Raw genomic sequence first — 6,115 nt, 5'->3', positions numbered from 1 at the left:
AAGTCTGAATAATAATTACTATTAAATACATTGTTTCATTATGATGTATCCACGTTCAATGAATATCGTTTGGTTGAAAGACTCCTGCTCTGGGCAAGGACTGAGGGGGTAGCATTTCACCAGTGTCGATGTGTCATCGTGTGCGAACTGCGGAGCGCATACTATGGGATGAGGTCGCAAGAATGAATGAGGAAGTGAAAACAATTAATAAGATAGTCACACATATCAGCTACAATCTGGTCATTTTAGCATGTTCTAAATATCAAAATTCAGTTGGGCCTAAAATTAATATTAGCTCAGAATTGTAGAGGGAAAACCTTGCCTGAACGAGACTAATGCACCCTCTCACTAATTCCACGCCCTCTCCCTACCCACCCCCTCTCTGTCTGTCTCTCTCTCCTAACGGCAGCCGCGCAAGCAGAAACACTCCTCTTGTGAGTGTGGGGGATGGGCAGTGAACACAGCTTTCTCAGCCGCCAACATTGAACTACGCTGGCCAACCCTGACCTTGCCCTGAGGTGGGGAATCCCACTCACAACAAGAGTTTGTTAAAATATATATATATATATTAACATGTTGCATCTTGTTTTTTGAATGTATCAAAATTCCTTGAGGGGTGGGGGGTGAATTGGGTTGTTGCATTTAAGCCATATTCGGATCAATGTGAGGTTAATCTACAGTCCCCCCATGCACACACAGACACAGTTGTAAAGGGAGAGCTAATGAAAAAGGCAGTAAGTGGCAGTCAGGAGGCACAATCACATGTATAAACATTGACAACACACTTCATGAATGATGGTACTTTGCCCAGTACTCTAAAATTACCAAAATCCCTTGAGCAAGGCACTTAACCCTAATTTGCTCCAGGGTTGGCGTACTACACTATGGCTGATCCTGTAAAATAACACATTTCACTGCACCTATTCGGTCTATGTGACAATAAAGCATCTTATAGATTTGTATACCAGACAAGCTAAGTTACTTCTATGCTTGCTTCGAGGCAAGTAACACTGAAACATGCATGAGAGCATCAGCTGTTCCGGACAACAGTGATCAATTCAAAAACTTTATTTGTTACATGCGCCGAATACAACAAGTGTAGACCTTACCGTGAAATGCTTACTTACAAGCCCTTAACCAACAGTGCAGTTCAAGAACAGTTTACCAAATAGACTAAAGTAAAAAATAATAATAAAAAGTAACCCTAAGAATAACAATAACGATGCTATATACAGGAGGTACCGGTACCGAGTCAGTGTGAGGGGGTACAGGTTAGTTGAGGTAATTTGTACATGTAGGTAGTGGTGAAGTGAATATGCATAGATAATCAACAACGAGTAGAAGCCGTGTACATAAGGGGGGGTGGGGTAAATAGTCCGGTGGAAATTTTATTAATTGTTAAGCAGTCTTATGGCTTGGGGGTAAAAGCTGTTGAGGAGCATTTTGGTCCGAGACATGGCGCTCCGGTAACGCTTGCCATGTGGTAGCAGAGAAAACAGTCTATAACTTGGGTGACTTGAGTTTCTGACAATTTTATGGGCATTCCTCTGACACGCCTATTATATAGGTCCTGGATGGCAGGAAGTTTGGCTCCAGTGATGTACTGGGCCATACGCACTACCCTCTGTAGCGCCTTACGGTCAGATGCAGAGCAGTTGCCATAGCAGGCGGTGATGCAACTGGTCAGGATGCTCTCGATGGTGCAGCTGTAGAACCTTTGGAGGATCTGGGGACCCATGCCAAATCTTTTCAGTCTCCTGAGGGGGAAAATGTTTTGTTGTGCCCTCTTCACGACTGTCTTGGTATGTTTGGACCATGATAGTTTGTTGGTGATGTGGACACCAAGGAACTTGAAATTCTCAACCTTCTCCACTACGCTGAGCTGTAGTCAATGAACAGCATTCTCACATAGGTGCTCCTTTTGTCCAGGTGGGAAAGGGCATTGTGGAGTGCGATTGCGTCATCTGTGGATCTGTTGGGGAGGTATGCAAATTGGAGTGGGTCTAGGGTGTCCGGGAGGATGCTGTTGATGTGAGCCATGACCAGCCTTATGGCTACAGATGTGAATGCTACGGACGGGAATCATTTAGGCAGGTTACCTTCGCTTCCTTGGCACAGGGATTATGGTGGTCTGCTTGAAACATGTAGGTATTACAGACTCTGTCAGGGAGAGGTTTAAAATGTCAGTGAAGACACTTGTCAGTTGGTCCGCACATGCTTTGGGTACACGTCCTGGTAATCCGTCTGGCCCAGCGGCTTTGTGAATGTTGACCTGTTTAAAGGTAAAGGTTTTGTTCACATTGGCTACTGAGAGCATTATCACAGTCATCCAGAACAGCTGGTGCTCTCATGCATGCTTCAGTGTTGCTTGCCTTGAAGCGAGCATAAAAGGCATTTAGCTCGTCTGGTAGGCTCGCTGTCACTGGGTAGCTCGCGTCTGGGTTTCCCTTTGTAGTCCGTAATAGTTTTCAAGCCCTGCCACATCCGATGAGCGTCAGAGCCGGTGTAGTAGGATTCAATCTTAATCCTGTATTGATGCTTAGCTTGTTTGATGGTTTGTCTGAGGGTATAGCTGGATTTCTTATAAGCGTCCGGATTAGTCTCCCGCTCCTTGAAAGCGGCAGCTCTAGCCTTTAGCTCAATGCGGATGTTGCCTGTAATCCATGGCTTCTGGTTGGGATATGTACGTACAGTCACTGTGGGGACGACGTCGTCGATGTACTTATTGATGAAGCTGATGACTGAGGTGGTGTACTCTTCAATGCCATTGGATGAATCCCGGGAAACATATTCCAGTCTGTGCTAGCAAAACAGTCCTGTAGTGTAAGCATCCACGTTATCTGACTACTTCTGTATTGAGCTAGTCACTGGTTCTTCCTGCTTTAGTTTTTGTTTGTAAGCAGGAATCAGGAGGATATAATTATGGTCAGATTTGACAAATGGAGGGCGGGGGAGAGCTTTGTATGCATCTTTGCGTGTGGAATAAAGGTGGTCTAGGATTTTTTCTCCTCTGGTTGCACATGTGACATGCTGGTAAAAATTTGGTAAAACTGATTTAAGTTTGCCTGCATTAAAGTCCCCGGCCACTAGGAGTGCCGCTTCTGGGTGTGCATTTTCTTCATTGCTTATGGCCTTATAGAGTTGGTTCAGTGCGGTCTTAGTGCCAGCTTCATTCTGTGGTGGTAAATAGACAGCTACGAATAACATAGATGAGAACTGTCTTGGTAGATAGTGTGGTCTACAGCATATCATAAGGTACTCTACCTCAGGCGAGCAATACCTTGAGACTTCTTTAATATTAGACATCACACAACAGCTGTTGTTGACAAGTAAACACCTCCCCCACCCCTTGTCTTACCAGACGAAGCTTCTCTGTTCTGCGGTGAATGGAAAATCCCGACAGGTCTATATTATCCGTATCATCGTTCAGCCACGTCTCGGTGAAACATAAGATATGACAGTTTTTAATGTCCCGTTGGTAGGATAATCTTAAATTGTAGGTCATAGATTTTATTTTCCAATGAATTCATGTTAGCAAGAAGAACAGATGGCAGTGGGAGTTTACTCGCTCGCCTACGGATTCTCAGAAGGAAGCGGACCCTCCGCGGACCCTTTTATTCAAGCAAATTATTGGGATCTGGGTCTATTCCAGTGAAAGCAGTATATCCTACTCGTCGGACTCATTAAAGGAAAAAAAGTTTCTTGCAGTCCGCAGTGAGTAATCGCTGTTCTGATGTCCAGAAGTTATTTTCGGTCATCACACTCTCCGCAGCCATTGTGAGTAAGACCTTTCAAATAGGTCAACATTCACAAGGCCGCAGGGCCAGACAGATTACCAGGATGTGTACTCTGTGCATGTGCGGACCAACTGGCAAGTGTCTTCACTGACATTTTTAACCTCTCCCTTTCTGAGCTTGTAATACCTACATGTTTCAAGCAGACCACCATAGTCCCTGTGCCCAAGAACACTAAGGTAACCTGCCTAAATGACTACCGACCCGTAGCACTCACATCTGTAGCCATGAAGTGCTTTGAAAGGCTGGTCATGGCTCACACCAACACCATTATCTCAGAAACCCTAGACCCACTCCAATTTGCATACAGATCCACAGATGATGCAATCTCTATTGCACGCCACACTGCCCTTTCCAACCTGGACAAAAGGAACACCTATGTGAGAATGCTATTAATTGACAACAGCTCAGCATTCAACAACATAGTGCCCTCAAAATTCATCACCAAGTTAAGGACCCTGGGACTGAACACCTCCCTCTGCAACTGGATCCTGGACTTCCTGATGGGCCGCCCCCAGGTGGTAAGGGTAGGTAACAACACATCCGCCACACTGATCCTCAACATGTGGGCCCCCTCAGGGGTGCGTGCTCAGTCCCCTCCTGTAGTCCCTGTTCACTCATGAGTGCACGGCCAAGCACAACTCCAACATCATCATTAAGTTTGCTGATGACACAACAGTGGTAGGCCTGATCACCGACAACGACGATACAGCCTATAGGGAAGAGGTCAGAAACCTGACCGTGTGGTGCCAGGACAACAACCTTTCCCTCAACGTGATCAAGACAAAGGAGATGATTATGGACTACAGGAAAAGGAGCACGCCCCCATTCTCATCGACGGGGCTGTAGTGGAGCAGATTGAGAGCTTCAAGTTCCTTGGTGTCCACATCAACAAACTAACATGATCCAAGCACACCAAGACAGTCATAAAGAGGGCACGACAAAACCTATTCCCCCTCAGGAGACTGAAATGATTTGTCAAGGGTCCTCAGATCCTCAAAAGGTTCTACAGCTGCACCATTGAGAGCATCCTGACAGGTTGCATCACTGCATGGTATGGCAACTGCTCGGCCTCCGTCCGCAAGGTGTAACAGTTTAACTTTAGTCCGTCCCCTCGCCCCGACCCGGGCGCGAACCAGGGACCCTCTGCACACATCAACAACAGTCACCCACGAAGCATCGTTACCCATCGCTCCACAAAAGCCGCGGCCCTTGCAGAGCAAGGGGAACCACTACTTCAAGGTCTCAAAGCGAGGGACGTCACCGATTGAAACGCTATTAGCGCGCACCACCGCTAACTAGCTAGCCATTTCACATCGGTTACAAAGGCACTACAGAGAGTAGTGCGTACGGCCCAGTACATCACTGGGGCCAAGCTTCCTGCCATCCAGGACTTCTATAGCAGGCGGTGTCAGAGGAAGGCCCTAAAAATTGTCAAAGACTCCAGCCACCCTAGTCATAGACTGTTCTCTCTGCTACCGCAAGGCAGGCGGTACCAGAGCGCAAAGTCTAGGTCCAAGAGGCTTCTTAACAGCTTCTACCCCCAAGCCATAAGGCTCCTAAACATCTAACCAAATGGCTACACAGCCTATTTGCACTGCCCCCCTCCCCTCCCCCTCCCGTACGCTGCTGCTACTCTGTTATTATCTATGCATAGTCACTTTAATAACTCTACCTACATGTACATATTACCTCGACTAACCGGTACCCCCTCTATATAGCCTCGCTATTGTTATTTTACTGCTGCACTTTAATTATTTGTTACTTTTATTTCTTATATTTTTTGTTATTTTTCTTAAAACTGCATTGTTGGTTAAGGGCTTATAAGTAAGCATTTCACTATTGTATTCGGCGCATGTGACAAATAACATTTGATTTGATTATAACGGCAGTCGGGATATGACCTTTCAAGGTACTACAGTCTGCCATTATTTTTCCAATGTTAGCACCATCTGTGTCTGCGCCTACATCCCCAACTGATATGAGAAGAGGCATCTATATAGAGGTCCATACTAAATATCAATCTTAAACGGACATTTTTAATACCAGGGAATAATAGCAGAAAAACCTGGAAGGATTTTGACCTTTCACTAAGGACAAAAGGTCTCAGAGAGATGGAAAGAATTGTCCCCGTTCTCTCAAAGCCACTATACTGTTAATACATAAGGGAAGAGGCAGGAGTTGTTGTCCCTTTGGAAGACATGCAGGGCCTTCCCATCCCAGAAAACAGACACAGGGCCAGTTGTGCAGAAACACAGATTTACTGTGGCTTCCTCTCCCCTCCTCAGTTTTTTTTTGCTTTGGCCACCTGTAAAAGCTGG

This window comes from Salvelinus sp. IW2-2015, linkage group LG6.1 (genome assembly GCF_002910315.2).
Source record: "Salvelinus sp. IW2-2015 linkage group LG6.1, ASM291031v2, whole genome shotgun sequence".
In the NCBI taxonomy this organism is placed as follows: Eukaryota; Metazoa; Chordata; class Actinopteri; order Salmoniformes; family Salmonidae; genus Salvelinus; species Salvelinus sp. IW2-2015.
This window is presented reverse-complemented; position numbering follows the sequence as displayed.